Below are 19,167 nucleotides of genomic sequence, written 5' to 3'. Positions count from 1 at the left end.
TCATGTTCCTTATTCTGTTTATCCATTCATCTGCTGATGGACACTTGGGTTGCTTCTACCTTTCAGCTATCCTGTCTATTGCTGCGATGAACATGGGCATACAAGTATCTGAGTCCCAATCCTTTGGGGTATGAACTTCCAGGACCCACTGTTGACACTCTTGTCTGTTTGTACTCTACAGCGAGAGTAACTTTCCACCAGCACACATCCAGTAACTTCTGTTCTCTACTTAAAATTCCTTGCCAACTTAAGATAAAGATGGAAATGCCCACCACGGTCTCCGAGTCCCTGAGGTTGACTTGCCAAAGGATCTAAGTCCCCTCACACTTCCCTTTGCTCTGCTCTGGCCACCTTAGACTTCTCTCCATCCTCCTATGGAGATAGATTCCTTTTAGATTTCAACATGCTGCTCCCTTTTCCTGGAATGTTCACCCTCCCCACACAACCAGCTTTTGGTAGCTCTTGGTTGGCCAATTCTTCCTATTTTTTTACGTCCACCTTGCCTTAAAGTCTTCCCTAAGGCCTCCTGTCCTCCCTCAGGTTCAACTTCTCTATTACCCTTTTTTGCTCCAGTGGCTCCTTGACTTCAGTGATGCTCTGTTCGCTTGCCACTACTGTCCAATGTCTGTCCTCCCGGCTGTAATAATGACTGCTATTGACTAAGCTCTTACTTTGTGATCCTATGCACATCATCTGTGTCAATTTACCAACTCCTCCCGAGTCTGAGGACTTTAGCAGAATTTTCCTCATCATCTTTACAGAGAAAGAAACCCAGGGGTGCTGCCGCAGTTAGTAACAGTGCAGACCCACAGGGTAGCGCTGCCAGCCCCCCACCTCCAGCCCTATGAGGCATGGTTTCTTCCCTGTGCCAGTCCCCAGACGCCCCACACACTGGTACTCAATTCATGTCTAAGCCGGCTGAATGAACAGAATGGAAAGTACAGGCAAGACCCGAATGGGGAGCAAACATTACCTATGTAGTGTCTCCTAAGTGCTGAGCCCCCCCTACCCACCCTCCAAGCCTCAGTTTCTCAACCTGGAGCGTGCATGCTAATAAGAGGCTTATTGAGAAGGTTGGGTTTTCATTTTAATGTAGATTTTAAAAATCGTTGTGCCTGGCCTTCTGGGTCCCCCTTCACAAACACTGATGTTTGGCATTTGCCACCTCCATCTCTAGACTGGAAAGAAGAGGCTGGGAACACCAATTCGGGGACCCAGCCCCCGCGTGGGCACTGGTGGGACGCAATGCCCCTCCTGGATCTCAGAGGCACATCTCTGAGATGGTGCCACCAGAGAGGACAGCGCATTCACGTTTTCTTTCTCCAGGCCTCCCTGCCACACTCTGGGGCGTTTAGCAGCCCGGGAGCCCCGCCCTTGGGCCTCATTATCTGCGTTTCTGCGTCACGCCCGCCGCGAACTTGGCAGGCCCTCCCCGCGGTGTTCGGGAACACTTTGTGCCTAGCGCCCGCCTGCCCCGCCATCCTCCCGCCCGCCCGCCAGGCCTGGCCAGGTCGCCGCAAGGCCCCTAGGGTTTGGGTCGGTCACGGAGCCGCAGGTACCTGCACCTGGAACGCAGCCATCGGGACCCCCACGCACTTGACCTGATACCCCCAAGTCGGAGCCACACAGACCGCTCCTTCCTCACGGGCTGGGTATGCAAATGTGGGTCACACCGCGCGTAATCTAGAAGTTCAGAAAGATGCTGTGGCCCAATTTAAAACAAAGCCCAATTATTAGCGATGGGTGGCTATTTATGCCGGTCCAGTGTCAGATCTCTAGCGCCTCAGACAACCAAAGGAAGCTAGTCTGAGAGAAAAGAAACCGACTCTGAAGCCACTTGACCCGTTTTGAGACCTCAGGTCGTTGCCGTCCTGGCTGCGCGAGCTTGAGCTAAACGTCAGGGCTCAGTCTTCTCTTCTGTGAAATGGTGAGAACTGTGCGTGCTTGGTGACTCTGCACGTGGCGCAAGGCCGGTGACAGGGATGGAAGTACTGTGATCCGCGCCTCCAGGACCCCACCTTCCCTCGGCTCCCGTTCGGCCCCGCCCCGGGGCGCCCCAGCCGCAGGCTGCGCTTGTCTCCAAAGTGCGTCACGGGCACCGGGCGCACTCCTTCCGCTGCCCGGGCGAAGCTGGCACCGCGCCAGCGCGGGCAGGGCTGGGGTGCCGGGCCCTCTTTGGGGCTGGGATCTGGGCGTGGAAGGCGCTCAAGCTGCGGCCCCGCGAGCGCTGTCGAGGGCGCCCTCCACGGTGGGCAGCGCGCCAGGGACCGGCCTCGGCAGCCGCCTGGCGCGCGAAGGCTCCGCTTTCCCTACTAACCTCCTCCCTTCCTCCAGTGCGGCAACAGCGGAGATTTCCTCTCGGGGAAACTACGCGGATCCTTCCTGGGGCTCCTCGCCCCGCCCCAGTTCCCCGCCTTTGCTGGGGAGCCTGGGCTGGCCCGCCCCAGTGAGGAGGCTCTGGCTGCCTGGGCCAGGAAGCGGCAGGGGGCCATGTGACGCCGCCCTCTGCCCGGCGACCCCCAGCGCTCCCAAGACTTGCGCCCGCGCCCTGCCGCGCGGCGCACCATGCTCCTGCCGGGACACGCGCGCCCGCCGCCCGCGCCCCAGCTCGCGCAGCATCCTGGCCTCCGTCGGCAGGTAGAGCAGCCGGGGCAGCTCCTCCGCCTCTTCTACTGCACTGTCCTGGTCTGCTCCAAAGAGATCGCAGCGCTCTCGGACTTCTCCGGTAAGAGCGCCCTCCGTGGCGGTGAGCCCCCGCTCCGCGGTTAGCCCAGGTGAGCCCCGGACTGGGGACAGCAGCCTCTGTGGGCAAGGCCAAGTTGGATTAAAGTAGGTTGTTCTTGTCTGGTGTGAGCCCCTGACATACAGGTGGCTTCGTGCGGAGCGGCGGCAAGGGAGCCCTCACCCCCAGAAGGAAGTCACCAGTGAGGTAGTTTCTCGCCCTGATGTTGACCTCGTCAGTTTCCCGGTGTTAGGAACCCAACTTGATCCGCGCGCGTTCGCCAGAGGCGCCTTAAGCTTAGTCCTGTGCCGCACCCAGTGCTGTAAAATACACGTGTTGTGGTCGGAGGAGTTGCACTTAGGGTGCCACCCGCATCGTTCAGGTGCCCATGTAGGGAACCTAGCTGAGGGGACACCTGCCGTGAACTCAGTCTGCTCAGGAAGGCAGAGAAGGAAGCCCGCGGGGACCGGAGGTCTGGTGAAAAAGGAGAAAAGAGGAGAAGCTAGGAACAGAGAAGACTCAGGGGCATGGCTTTATTGCCAAAAGGCACCAGCGTCACCCCTCTTCAATCTTAGTTTCATTAAAACAAACAAACAAACAAACTTTTTCCTCTCGAGTAAACGAAGATGTTCTTCTTGAGAATCTCAGATAGTTCTGAGGTTGCAGGCTTGGTGCCCCAAGGTGAGAGAAGTTTCCAGGTTGACGGCGACTATAGGAGTGCATGCTTATATTAGTGGTGCACTGGCTTATGGTCACAAACATCCCTGCAGCTGTAATAGGCTTGCGTCTCCCTCTGGCAAGGCTGGAGGCCTCATGCTTCCCCAGCCCAGCCCAGGAAAGCAGCTCTGGGTCCCCACTTCTCTGGGGATCTTATGCCAAGACTCAGCTTTGCAAAGTTCCGGTAGGGCCCTCCAGTTCAGGGTCATTTGGAGTATAACTGTGGTAAACTGAGTCACTTCTCAGACCTGTTTGTGCAGACTTGTACATGAAAAGAACAGGGGCAAGCCAGAAGTTGAGTTTCTAGTTTACTGAAAGAGAATGTTATTGTTAGCTGAGAACTCTTAGGTCAGAGGATTTTTTTGCTTTGAATATTTAATATCCAGGCAGTATTCCTGCCTAGCAAAAGAAACCAAGATATGCCCATTTGGCAGGGAAACCATGGCCCTTAAAATCAAGCATCAGAGGATCAGAACTCTGTGATAAATGTTCTGGGGAAATGCATCAAGCTTTTCAAGTGCTATTGAATTTTTTTAAAATAGAACTTTCTTGGCTGCTAGGAAAGCTCTATCTTTGCTGTTTTAAGCTAGGGAGAGCTGTTCTGAGTTCAACCACCGTCTAGCTCTAAATTCTAAAGAAAGAACTGAACGCTGACAAGCCCTTTTTTGTGACATCACTGCAACTGAACAAATATTGCTTTAGGCAATTGGCGCTGTAAACATTAGATTGTTTTCACAGATTATAGACACTCAAGAGTTTTGTTTCTTTAGGGAAGCAGTTCAATACTTGTAACGTTCTATGGGTTACCACCCAAATTTGGAATTATCTGTTTGTAGCAACTGTTAATATACAGTGAACTTGAACTATCAACCAGGCAGGCTATATCCTTAGTAAAATGAACGCCTGATGCAGGTTCTTCTAAATAATATAAATGATAAATCCATTTCTCTTTGCTTTCCATGCAAACTTGAATTCCAGAATTTAAAAACTCTCTGAGGCCGAGTGTGGTGGATTACCTGAGTTCAGGAGTTCAATACCAGCCTAGCAAGAGCCAGACACTGTCTCTAAAAAATAGACTGGTATTGTGGCAGACACCTGTAATCCCAGCTACTTGGGAGGCTGAGACAAGAGGATTGCTTAAACCAGGGGTCTTCAAACTTTTTAAACAGGGGGCTCGTTCACTGTCCCTCATACTGTTAGAGGACCGGACTGTGGGCCCCGGGACAAGTCTGCTAAGCAGGACAGGCAGCGGTGGCAAAAACACCTGGTGGGCCAGATAAATGACCTAGGCGGGCTGCATGTGGCCCATGGGCCATAGTTTGAGGACGCCTGGCTTAAACCCAAGAGTTTAAGTTTGCTGGGAGCTAAGATGCCACGCTGAGGGTGACCAAGTGAGACTTTGTCTCAAAAAATAAATAAAAAATAAAAACCCTCTTAGCCAGTGGCAGGTGGTGGTGTTGCCATTCACAGCCAGTCCCCGTATTCCCTCTGAACAGTGATGCTTTCCAGAGACCTGAAGACTTAAGGAGATAGTGTCAGGATCGTTTTGAGAAGAGAAGGAATATAATGTCCTCCTAAACAACAGACACTTGCAAGTTTAAACCTTAATTCTGTATAGGGAGATACCAGGAAAACATTAGGTGAAAGAAAGGTGCAATCTTCCGTAAGTTAGATAATTTGACTTGAAGCTTAATGAACCTGTAGAGACCCCCTAACTGCATGTTATGCAGCGTGGAGGAAAATTCCCAAAGCTCCAAAGATGACAGTACGAGTGGTCAGGTGAATGTTTTGGTTGAAGCGGTGGATCCTGATCACCTAACTGCAAACCCCCTGAGGCCTTGAAGCTTGCTGCCTGCTTTCCTGGGTACAGCTGGTCCTGTTCCTTTTTTTGAACTTGGAGGAGTGTGTAGAAACCAAAACAGAGGTCTATAAAGAGACAGTGGATCCTCCCCCGCAGAGCCATACAACAATAGCCAGGGCCAGACTACAGCTTTTGACAACGCAGATACTTGTTTTTCTAAATAAGGGAAGCATCAAAAACTAGTGGAGGATGAAGGGAATGTGGGACTCTTTTGCCCTGGAGAAAGAGGAGGGAGGATGGTGTGTCCATGTGAAAGAAAGTACCAGAATGTCAGGGTTCGCAGTGCTGTCTATATAGTGTGGGGCTCCGCGGAGACTGGCAGAGCAGAGTTTTGGAAATTTACTAAAGCCTTTCTCTTCTTCGCATCTGTTCCTTGAGCCTTTCGCGACGCTGTCAGCTGGTATAGTTTTCCTGGGTCATTGATTTTTTTTGCCCTGGGGATTCCAGCCTTGATCTTACTCTTAATAACCCTGAGGCTGCGTTCTGGCCTCCTGCTCCTGGCCCTCCACACTCCTGACTTGTTCTAATCACCTCCAACCTGCTGGTAAACGGGCTCCCCAGTCACCCCTTTCTGTCTCATCCTTGAAGATGTTGAGATGCTGCCAGGAGCCACTGGAAGGCTATCATCACTGCATTAAAAATGTATCCCAGCGAAGGCAAGTGCATTTCATGCAAAATTAGTGCCTCTGATCCTTAATCTTGTACTCAAATGTGCTTGGCTTTCATCCATTTTCCTCTTTGGGATGGAGTTCTGTTCATTTGACCACATTCTCAAAGTGAGGATTGGGGCTGAGATTTCCAAATTGATCATTGATTTTTTTAAAAAAACCAAAACAAACCTCAGAAGTATAAAGTACCACACATGGGCTTTGTTCAGAAGACAAGGCAGTGAGCTGGGACTTAGGGGTGGAAGCTGAGAGGAGGGACAGGTGCCCTCCTAAATTCCAGTCCTAAGCAGCAAGGGATCCTTTCCATTTTCCCTTGCTGTGAAGAGTGAAGTTTCAGGGGGCCTCTCAGACTTAGTTTGCACTGGTCCCTCGTACTTGCCGATTTTGGGGGTGCTTTTACCCTGTGTAGTTTCTCTGCTGAGGACAAACTGGGTCTTCTTTTCCCCCTTCTACATCTTTCCTTTCTCTCCTTTTCTTTTTCTTCTGTTTCTTTTTTTCTCAGAGAAAGTGAAAGAGATTGATGTGTAGGGATGGGAGGGAAGACGGCGAGGAAAGGGTGGAAAATCGTTCTGGTTCCCGCTGAAATTCCTGGAGAACTCTTGCCTTTGGACAGAGTTGTCTGGCTTGTCTGTTTACACATTAGGGTTTGCCCTAAGGCACATAGTGGTGAATGTGGGAAGCCTGGTGGGGTAGCTCTTACCCTCTTCCTTGTACCCAAGTGTATGCAGACCTCAGAGAAAGGTCACTGTAGGACGGAAGGTTTTTTGTTGTTTTGTTTTGTTTTTAAAGAGATGAAATTTCTGTTTCCTAGCCTAGAGTGCAGTGGTTATTCACAGGCACAGTTATAGCTCTCTGCAGCTTCAAATTCCTGGCCTCAAGGTATCCTCCTGCCTCAGCCTCTAGAGTAGCTGGGACTACAGGTAACTCACCACTGCAGATTCTTGGCTTATTTTTCCAAATAGGGCCTGGGCCAGCATTCTAATCCCTGCATCTGTAGCCTAAGTAAGCAATAAGTGGTTCTTGGTACTAGATTGTATTAGTTTGCTAGGGCTACCATAATAAAGTACCACAGCCTGGGTGGCCTTAACAGAAATTTGTTTTATGGTAGTTCTAGGGGCCAGAAGTTCAAGATCAAGGTGCTGGCAGCACTGGCTGGGGGATAACTATCTCTGCCGGGTGTCTTCACATGGTCTTCCCTGTCTGTGTGTGTCCTAATCTCTTATAAGCACAAATACTAAATGAGACTCATTAAAATGACCTCATTTTAACTTAATCACCATTTAAAGACCCTACCCAAGTGCAGTCTCATTCTAAAATGCTGGGGCTTCAATATGTGAATTTTAGTGGGACATAATTCAGCCTATATAACTTACATCTTTTGCAGCCCAATGAATAAAACTGACCCGTAGCTATTTATTTCATTGGCTAGGAATTTCAGGTTTAGAAATATGGTGATTCAATTGATCTATGGTAATTCAGTCAATCTTCCAGGGGAGTGGGAACTCTGTCCCGATAGACACAGCTGTCTATCTTGGAGAAGTTGAACCTTATGATTCTGCTCTCAGATAAGCAGTAGGTCTCAGCCCTGGCACCATAATAGAATCACCTGGGGTGAGTGACAAATGTGTGGATGCTCAGTCTATACCCCAGGACTTCTGATTTAATTGACCCTGGGAAAGCCAGCCATTGAGTATGCTTTAAAAGCTCCCCAGGTGATTCTAATGTGCAGCCAGAGTTGCAAACCACTGCTGTGGTGTCCAGAGGGGAGGGCAGCCTCCTGCCCATGTGTCGGTTCATCCAGGGGCCCATACCTGGGGCTGGGTGTCCCCTTCACCCTCTACCCCAGGGTTCATCACCAGGGAGACCAGGACTGTATTTTCCTAGCTTGTCACTTCCTCCTAACACATTCACACGTGCACGCACACACATGTATACACACGTACACTTCCCTCAGCATTTTATTATGCTTCAGTCACATCATCTTTTTATTCTGCAGTTATCTTCACTATAAAATTTTTTTATGGAGTAAAAGCCAGCTTGTATCCAAAGAAAAACAACCAGATGTCGGAAAGAGTTGTCCAGCTGCCACAGGAGAAGAAAGATGAAGAGCAAGTGTCTGAATCTGCTGGTCTGTTTCCATGGAAAGTCAGTATAGCTGAGAAATGTTCCACCAGCTCTTTCTGTAGCAGACAGGAGTCTGGGCTGGCAAGTGGTCCCGTTATTGATGGCTTTGGTCTCCCAGGTGCTCCATTGGAAAGGGTAGCCTGGCAGCAGTTTCAGGGAAGGAAGAGAAAGGAAGGAGTAAAAATTAATTGGGCTGGGTGCTGTCTGGTTCATCCTCATAGAAACCCTGTGAGGTGAGGATTAGTCTCCTTCGCAGACGAGTACTCAGCCTCAGAGAGGGTAACTAACTTGCCCAAGACCACCCAACGCGAGACCAGAGGCAGAGGTGGAGCTGGCCAGGGGGCTCAGCCTGTGAGGGTATTGAGCAGGGAGCAGGCCACATAGTTCATGGAGCAACCGCTGCTCTTTCAGGTCCCCTTTCATCAGCATCGTTTCATCACAGTCATTCCAAAGTGGGTGCACTTACAGAGTGACTCAGGAGAAAAGTGTCCAAATGTTAGAGGTTCTGTTCTTGTCTATTTACTTTTTCATCTTGAATAAAGGAATTAAATTTTCATTATAATTAACATATAAGTTGACAGCAGAACAGTATGTCTATTAGGGTTTTTTTTTTTTAAGAGATAGAGTCTTGCTCTGTCACCCAAGCTGGAGTGTAGTGCTGTAGTCATAGCTCACAGCAACCTCAAACTTAAGGGCTCAAGCGATCCTCCTGCCTCGGCCTCCCAAATCACTGGGATTATAGGTCTGAGCCACCACACTTGGCCTGGAACAGCATATAATTTATAAATAAACGTACATCTATTGGAGCTATGCTCTCAAAGTGTTTTTTGCTGATGGGGAGGTCATGGTCTTCATAGCCACCTTTCTGGCTTAGTACTTTTAAAATTCTTGGAAAGGCACCTGCTTGAGGGTCATGCACACTGAAAGAACAACCGCTCCCCTGTAACCCAGCCCACCACCTGCATTGCCCACTCTATTCTCCAGCTCCACAACTGCTAATAAAACTTAGAGGCAGGATTTGAACCCAGTACCTTTCCAGTTTCAAAAATCCATATTCTTTGCATTCAAGCTGAACAGTGAACAAAGAAAGTAGGGGTGTGGGTACACTAAAGTTTTGTGTGACTATTTTAATGAGGATGGTATGTTTATATCTTTCTGGAAGGAACTGCCTTCTTATCATGACAGAAATCCTGAATCACCAAGATTTTAGCATTGGCAGGACTGTCTCAGATTGGAAAGACCAAGTGAGTTGGGTCTCCTCTTGTTTGAGTTTTCCCTTGCCCCTTAGGGGTACCTTGTTCCGTCACCCTTTAGTTGGCTCCTGCATGAGCACCATCTCTAGTTAAAACTCTGCTCAGTATAGGCAGTAACTACTTGGTTTCCCTAAGTATAAGTGGGAAAAGTCGGTGAGTTAAAAATACTGTTAGTTTTTCAAGGCCATAAAGCCGTCTGTGCCAAACACTGTTCTAAGAACTTCACATTAAGTCCCTTAACCCTTACAACCATAGCTATGAAGGATATACTCTTACAACAGTTGAAGAGGAAGGTTGTCTATCAGCTGCTTCATGATAAAGCTGCATATCTCCTTCCCAGCCACTGGCTGCTAGAAACTCCCTGAAGTGGATGGTGAACACAAACTATGTGCTTTTTATGAACGTGAAGAATAAAGGATTGCTTACAGTTCCCTATCAGTGATGGGAACAAAAAGCAAGGTTCCCCTGTGAAGCAGGGTGTCTTGACCCCTGGCCATGTCTACCTGCTGCTGGGTAAGGGACATTCCTGCTATAGACCAAAGCTAACTAGAGAGAAGAAGGTCCAGTCTGTTCAGAGTTGCACTAGGGGAACCAATTTGAGCGTACTCAACTTGTTAATTGTAAAAAGAAGGGGAGAAGGGGCCAGGCTTGGTGGCTCATACCTATAATCCTACCATTCTGGGAAACCAAGGCAAGAGGATCCCTTGAACTTAGGAGTTTAAGGCTAGCCTAGTAACAGTGAGATCCCATTCTACCAAAATTAGAAAAACTAGCCAGGCGCTGTGGTAGGTGCCTGTAGTCCTAGCTACTTGGGAGGCTGAGACAGGAGGATCACTTGAACCCAGGTGTTTGAGGTTGTTATGGGGTAGGCTGAGGCCACAGCACTCTAGCCTGGGCAATAGAGTGAGACTCTGTCTCAAAAGAAAAAAGGGAAAAACAAAAGTAGAGAAGGATATTCATGGATTGACTGTCACTACAGAGCCTCATGGCCTGGGGCCCAAAAGCGCTGGTGAACTCACGAACTTACCAAACTCTCTAAAGAAGATGGTGCTTGCCAGTGTGTTGTACAAGAGCCCTAAGACAAAGAAGGCAAGGAACCTGGACCGATGCACCCAGCATGCAGCCTCTTGTTACCCCACATATCCTGCAACACAAACGCTCGTCTGTTCCTCCAAAGAAACAGCATACTGAGAAAAGTAAGGAAGAGGCTGCAGAATATACTAAACGTTTGGCTAAGAGAATGAAGGAGGCCAAAGAAAAATACCAGGAGCAGATTACCAAGAGACAGAGGTTGTCCTTTCAGAGAGCGTCTGCTTCTCAGTCCAGTCAGATGAGGTGAATAAAATCAGACCCTTCCTCAAAAACACTTGAAGAAACTAAAGCAAAGAGAAGTTAACTTTGGGGGACTTGACTCCAGGCAGCTTTTCTAATACTGAGATTAAAAAAGAAAATAAATAAATTACAAGTAGTTTAAAGCAATCTCACTTTTTTTTTTTTTCCTCCAAGATAGGGTCTCACTCTGTTGCCCTAGCTAGAGAGCAATGGTGTCCTCAGAGCTCACTGCAATCTCAAACTCCTGGGCTAAAGCAATCCTCCTGCCTCAGCCTCTCTAGTAGCCAGCACTACTAATGCCTGTCACCATGCCCCGCTAAGTTTTTATTCTTTGTAGAGACAGGGTCTTGCTCTTGCTCAAGCTGGTCTGTCATGTTTTTAAAATATCTCTTAATATAGCAGAGAAAGATATTTCCCAGAACTTACAGATATTGTCCATTCCATGTCCTGTCTAAAGATAGTACCATCGAGCTCCAAAGAACTGATTATAAACTTGGATCTGTAATCTGTTTCTGCAAATATGGTGAAACTAGTGTTTCGAAATCATTCCCCCTGACAAAACACCTACCAATGTTGCATAACATGTAAGAGATATCCTTTAAATGCATAGGCGAGTGATTAAATATAGGAAATATCCAGGGAAGAAATGAAGAGAGAGCAGAGAACCAAAGATGTTAGCTGGTACTGACCTTATGGCTACACTGGGTGTGCATGATGGTCTTGACAACCAGGATTTAAATAGGTGCATGAGGGCAGGAGATAAGGCATTAGACCAATGTAAAGTGAAGAGTTGGAATAAATAGCTCTCTATAAAGGCAGAACCTTGAAGAGCTAAACCTTCTTAAGGATGAAACAAATCAGCCTTTGCATAAGGAAAGATGACAAGGAAACTTGTCTCAGCCTGGGCTCAGGATTGGGAAAAAAAAAAATTTCCCCTGAGAATGCGTATCCAGAGGCCTGCTTTTTTGAGGGTGTGGGTTTTGAATTCACATTACCTTTTACTGGGAAGCTCAAGCTCAGAAACTAATAAAATTGTCCCATAGTATCTGGCAAAAATAAATCCATAGATATGGTGGATGACTGTAGTCTCAGCTACCCGGGAGGCTGAGGCAAGAGAATCGCTTCAGCCCGAGAGTTTGAGGTTGCTGTGAGCTATGACTGCCATGGTACTCTACCTAGGGCAACAAAGTGAGTCTCTGATAAATAAATGAATAAAACAAAATAAAAGAGGGAACCTAAAACATGAGAAGGGAACAAAAAGTTATTAAGAAAGTGCAGGCATATTTTTAAAAGGACCAAATATATCTACTAGCATGAAAAATGTATTCATTGAAATTAAAAGCTTGATGGATAGGTTAAAGAGCAGATTAAACATAGTTGAAGAGAGAAACAGTGAGCTGGAAAATAAAGCTGGGGAAATTCTCCAGAATGAAGGAAAAGAGGTAAAGACAGGTGGTGCCTGTGGCTCAGAGGAGTAGGGCGCTGGCCCCATATACTGGAGGTGGTGGATTCAAACCTGGCCCCAGCCAAAAACTGCAAAAAAAAAAAAAAAAAAAAAAAAGAGGTAAAGACATGGGAAATATGGAAGAAAATTTGTAAGACATGAGGATGGAATGAAGACAGAATATACATCTGATTGGTATTCTAGAAAGAGAGAATAAGGAAAATGAGGGACAGGCAACATTCAACTAATATATCCTGAAATTAATTTTTCCGAATTGATGAAAGACTCAGATACAATCATCCAAAAGAAGGTAAATAAAATAAATTTTTATTTACCTAGGTGTATCATATTTAAACTGTAAAATACTAAAGACAAAGTGACAGTTTTAAACAATCAGAGAAAACAATGTAATCTGTAAAGTCTTTGCAACAACAGTGGCAGCCAGAAGACAGTGAAATAATATTTTCTAGATTCTGAGAAATAAACAACAGATAAACAAACAAAAACCAGCTGTCATCCCAGAACTATATGAGGTCTGACAATTAAGTTTGTGAACTCATCCTAGAAAAAGTGCTACATACTTCATTGCTAAATATCATTATAGTTACTTTCAATTACTCCCCTTGGGAAGCCATGCACTGACACTAGTGCCTACTCCATCCTTCAAAGAAATTTTGGAACTCTTTTTCTGGAATAACCATCAAAGCTATTGTCATGGCTTGGCACCTGTAGCACCATGGTTACAGTGCCAACCACATACACCGAGGCTGATGGGTTCAAAACCGGCCCAGACCAGATAAACAACAATGACAACTACAGTGACAGCCGGGCATTGTGGCAGGTGCCTGTAGTCTCAGCTACTTGGGAGGCTGAGGCAAGAGAATCACTTAAGCCCAAGAGTTTGAGGTTGCTGTGAACTGTGATGCCAGGGCACTCTACCAAGGGTGACACCGTGAGACTATGTCTCAAAAATAAAAAAAGAACTTGTTGTCATATTACCCTTGATATCCTGAATGTTATCAAAATGTCTTCTTTTCAATATTTCCTTTAACTTTGGGTAAAGAAAAAAGTCATTGGGGGCAAGATCAGGTGAGTGGGAAGGGTGTTTCAATACACTTATTTGTTTACTGGCTAAAAACTCCCTCGTAGACAGTGCTGCGTGAGCTAGTGCATTGTCATGATTCAAGAGCCATAAGTTGTTGGCCAAGATTTTCAGCTCAGATTTTCCTGTTTTTCTATCAATGTTTACTTGGACTTCTTTGCTTCTCGCACTTACCCGATGATTTTGGTGCATGTGTCATTAGTTCTACTCATTACTGGCGGCCTTGACTTGTCTTCATGAGTGATTCTTTCTCTCCCCTCAGAAAAATGTTTAATTCACTTGTACCCTGCCATTTTCTTCATGGCATTATCCCCATAAACTTAGACTGACATGTCCCTGATTTCACTTCCACTTTTGCCATGTTTAACAAGAAATTTTTGAATTTTTTTGTTGCTCTAATTCAAACTTGACATTCTTGCAAAAGCACCCCAAGACACATAATAGCAGCAATAATGAACACCACTCAGCCAGATCACTGCAATGGCCCTGAGCACAATTGTAAGACATTGACATACCAAGGTTATGAAACCTTATCAAGTTGTTTGCACAGTGCTATTGGCAAGTTCATGAACTTAATTGTCAGACCATGTATACCCAGCTAAACTATTTTCAAGAGTGAGTGTGAAATAAAGGCAAATTTACCTCTAATAAATCTTCACCGAAAAAACTACTAAAGGATGTCCTTCATGAAGAACACCTAGTCTAGGATAAGTGCGTGGCTAGATAGAAAAAAAATGGTGGACAAAGTAATTGTACAACTTCCAGTGCACTTTACTCACATTCCTTGCTTTGTCTTCCTACTTAGGGAGTGTCATCTCCTTGCATTGAAAGAGACATTCTCTAACACATTTTGCTCTTTTGATGGTTAACGTCATAAAATGCTTTTGGACCCACTCGAGCTCTTTCTTACACTGACTTGAGACTTCCAATTTGGGGTACTCAGACCCTCCCCAAGTAGCCCTCAGTTCTGTGGTTACTATCCCTGATAGTTTTGTAGAGAAGAATAAAAAACATTCTCAAGGCTCTCTCAGGTGCCAAATGCCATGCTGGGTGTGAGAAAGGCTCCTCCAAAGAGTCACTCTTGTCCTGAGGAAGCTTCCTCCTTAGTGGGTTCCCAGACATCCAATTAGCAAAGGAGTTTGAGGAGTGAACAATAGATTCATCAGGTTACATCTCTACATTCTCCAAAACTAGTAACTAAAGCACAGAATGACCAAACCACGGAGCTAGGAACTGAGGGCTTATTTGTATGTCCACAGGCCTTCTGCACAACTCTGCCAATGTGTAGGATATGTGAATTTCTAACCCTCATGTTCTTTCTGACCAGGTCGTGACACCTGTATCACTTGCTCACTCAAACCTCTGAAATTGAATTTCTCCGGTGTTAACAAGTTAGGGAATGAAGTGGTGCTCGGAGTTGATTTCGACCCGAGAGCCAAGTTTTCCACACACAGAAAACTGGGGAACATTAAAATTCAAAACTCAGGCCACTAAGACTGAAACGCATGTTTGCGAACAGTCTGATTTCATGTCTGCCTCAGATGTCCTGTGAATACAAATCAGCTCATTTGGGATTGGAGGAACAGGGAGGAAGAAACCTAAGAATGATCTCCAAAACAAATCTTTAATTCGGATGGGTATAATAGAGTGTAATCTCATTTCAAGTCTGTCAGCATTCCTTTGATGATTACAAATGAGTCCCTTTTCCCCTGCAACGTGGGGGAATAATCTGGGTAAAATAACCCTTTTTGTCTGCAAGGGCCTGGGATGCCTACTCGTGACAGCTTTCAGAGTAGGGTTTCAGTCTGGGAAGAGCACTCTGTGCTACCAAGTCATCTCCTTTTTTTTTCTCTTGACTTGGAAGATTTTTTTCACTTGATTTATGTTCACCGGCTTCCAAAATTCTCAGGCTTAGAAATCATAAATCATCATACTATACTGGGGATCAAGAGAGACCCAGGTCGCCAGTCCTTTCCTCTCCCTGCCTGTTTGACAGGAGACAGGTAGAAATGAGAGTGTATGATCTTATCTTGAAGGCCAATTTGTACAGCTTTTGAGGTACATTGGGGAACGCATGTAATTTTATAGTCCTTTTCTAAATTAAAAAATGCACACTGAACCCAAATTCAGGCTGACATGCTTTTTACCGTCATGGTACAGATAACATTTTTTTTCTCTGATTATTTTTAAGACTTACTTTGGCTTTAGATTTTACATTTTCAATATGATACATCTAGGTAGAAAATTAAGGGACATGATTTTTATAGCCCTCCCTCTATTCTCTGAGGCCTGCATGACTAAATAGTCCTTCCAAAGCTAACAATGGAAAAGGCTTTGTGGCCAGGTCAGACTGTACACAAACACTCAGACCCACCACAGCCCGGAATGCAGAAGGGTTTCGAAGCCCCTGGTGCTGTATGTCCTGTGTGAGAATTGTCATGGCAGGAGACCCACATTAAGCATATCTGTGGTGCTACCTGTTCAGCTTTTTTAAACCCTGGAGTTCAAGGGCAAAAGTCCCTCTTATCTGATTTCCTTTGTGTGTGTGTGTGTTTTTTTCTCCTTTAAGTTAGGTGCCCCAGGAGTATTTTAAGATAGTATTTTGGCTTCTGGAAGCCGTAAATCAGCACTTGGAGGCAAAAGGTCTACCTCTACCTTGAACCTCTTTGTCTCTCTCTGGCTTTTCAAGGTAGGTTATTTGGTTTTGTCAACATTGACCCAAAAGGCCATTTGGTCTTTACAGTTGATGGCTGTCTTTATCCAGTGAAAATTTAGCTTTTCTAAATGTTCTGTCAAAACCAATTATTCTCAGTCTAGGGCAATCTTGTCCCTTGGGAATATTTGCCAGCGTCTGGAGGTCATTTTATTTGTCACACTGTGGATGCTACTGGCATCTAGTGGGTAGAAGCCCAGGTGCTGCTAAACATCCCATAATGCACAGAGTGGCTCCTCCTGCAGCAAAGAAATCAGTCAGCCCTCCTGCTAAAGCTGAGGACCCAGCCTGGGCTGGATCAGCAGACTAGTCTTCATTTTATTTTTGACACATTTTGGAACCTGAAGGAAGTGAAATAGTTTTTTCAAACACAGAGTTGAATCTTGAGTCCCTGGACAGCTCCAAGGCTCTGGTCCTCAAGTTTACCTTGTCTTTTTTTTTCATTTTTTCAGTTTTTGGCCAGGGCCAGGTTTGAACCTGCCACCCCAGTATAGGGGGCCAGCACCCCTACTCCTTGAGCCACAGGCGGCACCCCTTCACCTTGTCTTCTACTGCCCACAGGAGTCTTCAGTTCCAGAAAGCCGGGGAATGGAATCCTTCTCCGCACTCCGTAGCCCAGCAGGCTTTTATTCAAGCAGTTCTTGCCTCTTCCTTCCTCTCAGGAACATACCTATGCCTTTGGCCCTCTTGCTCTCCTCATCACCAGCTAGACTATTTGCCGTCATTAATGTCAAGCTAAATTATCACCCCGGAGAGGTGTTCAGACTTGAAGTCGATCGCTCACTTGCAGTGCGAGGATGCATTTGCAACACTTCTCAATTATTTCGAAATCCCAGTTAAACAATTGCCAATTACATGGGGGGAGGAGCTAGTAATTGGATTTTTTTTTTTTTATTTGCAGTTTTTGGCCAGGGCTGGGTTTGAACCCACCACCTCTGGCATATGGAGCCTGTGCTTTACTCCCTTGAGCCACAGGCACGGCCCTAGTAATTGGATTTGAACTTTTAAAAGGGAGGGAGTGAAAGTCATGAAGATTGCAGGGATCTGCTTTCCCTTAGGGCATCCAGTCCCTCTCCTCCCACTTGTGACTCTGTCTCCCATCCTCACGCCCCCACCTGCCCCCAGCACCCACGGGCAGACTCCTCGTGTGGCTTCTCTGTGGCAGTGCACTTGGCTCTCCGTGCGGCGCGTGATGCACTCGTGGGACACCTGTGGGCATGGAGCTGAGCCCTGCTGTGGGGCCTGCACCGAGGACCAGAGGAACTCAGTCAGCGAGCTCCTCCGAAATGGTGACTGCACCCTTGCCTGGAGGCCGCGAGACCTCAAGACCGTGGGGTGGCCCCCACATTTAGAGTGCTCCCCTTCAGTCACCCCTCTTTCAGACAAGTCGCAGCTCTACTTAAAATATTTCTCTCCTTCCGCCAAACAGAGGGAAAATGTAGTATTGTTTCCAAGAGAGTGAGCAGGGGCACCAGCGGGAATGGGTGTGCAGTATTTGTACAGTTCTGTGACTCAGTCCATCTGAATTTCCAAGCATTTTAAGAGCTTTGTATAAAAAAAAAAAGGTCTATTGTGTGGCTCTTGGCACTGAAGAAAATAGCAGGCCTGTCAGAACTCTGTTTCAGATTAATTTTCGAGTGGGTGATGTAAGAATGCCGCCCGGCGGGAGGGCTCTGCTCGTTTTCTTGTTCCTGCCCCCTTTGGTGCTGCAGAACTTAGGTTTCCAGAATCAGCTCCCGTGAAGACACTGAAGCATCTCATCCCTAGACACCCTTTTAACTAAAAGACATCATATTCTTAGGCAAAGATTAGAATGTCTTTTAATTGAAGGCGGCTTCCAGCAATACAAGGAAAAACATTTTTGACTACGTATATATTTTATATATAATATACAGGATGTCCCAAAGCCACCCCTAATGTTGGTAAGCATAGGGGAAAATTGGAAATTGTAGCTGAATGTACCTTTATTTAAAAAATACTACAAAAATTTACAAAGAGGCAGGCAACGTGTAGATAATATTTTGTAAAACTTTTGTGATGAATAAACGTACATTGAGCTACAATTTTCCATTTGTCCTATGTTTGGCGACTTCAGGGGCAACTTTTGGGACACTCTGTAATGTCATATGCTATAAAAATATGTTTTCAGAGCATCTTCTTGCCAGACCTTACTACCCTTTCTTTTCCACTACTGTTTTCAAAATGCAGGCCTAGAGGCATTACTGATCTTCCCAAATGCCTCCCACATTTAGTATTTACTGCTGGATTTAGGGGTATAAAAAAACAAATAGGAAAAACTTGTTTGTGAAGATGTATTTTCCTAGTTGTTTTCTTTCCTGTACATTGAAACAGTGAGCAGTGATTTTTCTCATCATTTGTGTATTTGTGTAGAGTACACGTTTTGTCCTCTGTGTCTTTATCTTCTCTTCTTAATAAAAATTAATGTACTATATGTTAAAAAAAAAAAAAAACTGAAAAGCCTAGGTGAGGTGGTCCACACCCATAATCCTAGCACTTGGAGAGGCCAAGGTGGAGAATCTCTGAGCTCGGGAGTTCAAGACCAGCCTGAGCAAGAGCTAGAACCCTGTCCCTGCTAAAAATGGAAATACTAGCTAGGCGTTGTGGTAGCCACCTGTAGTCCCAGATACTCAGGAGGCTGAGGCAGGAGGATCACTTGAACCCAGGAGTTTGAAGTTGTTGTGAGCTAGCCTGATGCCATGGCCTTCTAGCCTGGGGCAATAGAATGAAACTCTGTCTCAAAAACAAAAAACAAAAACACTCCCCCCAAACAAACAAAAAAACCTGAAATGTCATATTTAACCCTGGGTCCCTCTGAACCATGAATAGATGATAAGCTTCAAGGCTAGGAAGAGTTTTCCACAGTGTGGCCAAGCATTAGTCCACGTTGTGGGGGTGCCGTCCTACTCAAACCACTCATTGGGGTCCTGTGGCCAATGTCATCCATCCTCAGGAAATCAACTTCTATTTTCTTCTTCCTGGTTTCCAGAAAGTTCCCTGAAAACCCTGAAAAGAGGCTCGGCGCCTATAGCTCAACTGTAAGGTGCCAGCAATGTACACCTAAGGTGGCGGGTTCAAATTCCCAGCCCGGACCCGCCAAACAACAATGACGGCTGCAACCGAAAAATAGCCGGGTGTTGTGGCGGGCGCCTGTGGTCCCAGCTACTTGGGAGGCGGAGGCAGGAGACTCGCTTGAGCCCAGGAGTTGGAGGT

General features: G+C 46.2%; 1 protein-coding gene across 1 annotated transcript in view; it reads left to right on the top strand.

Annotated features, from left to right (window-relative positions):
* Positions 1–1,414: 1,414 nt before the first annotated feature.
* EVA1C (eva-1 homolog C) overlaps positions 1,415–19,167 on the top strand; it is an 84,336-nt gene continuing 66,583 nt past the window's right edge. Inside the window, exon 1 of the mRNA XM_023517444.1 lies at positions 1,415–1,936. The gene's annotated coding sequence lies outside the window, so the exon portion shown is untranslated. The remainder of the gene's footprint in view (positions 1,937–19,167) is intronic.

Source organism: Otolemur garnettii, unplaced genomic scaffold (assembly GCF_000181295.1).
Source record: "Otolemur garnettii isolate 467f Iridium unplaced genomic scaffold, OtoGar3 scaffold00111, whole genome shotgun sequence".
NCBI lineage: Eukaryota > Metazoa > Chordata > Mammalia > Primates > Galagidae > Otolemur > Otolemur garnettii.
The sequence above is the reverse complement of the archived record's forward strand: the minus strand, read 5'-3'. Positions and strand labels throughout refer to the sequence as shown.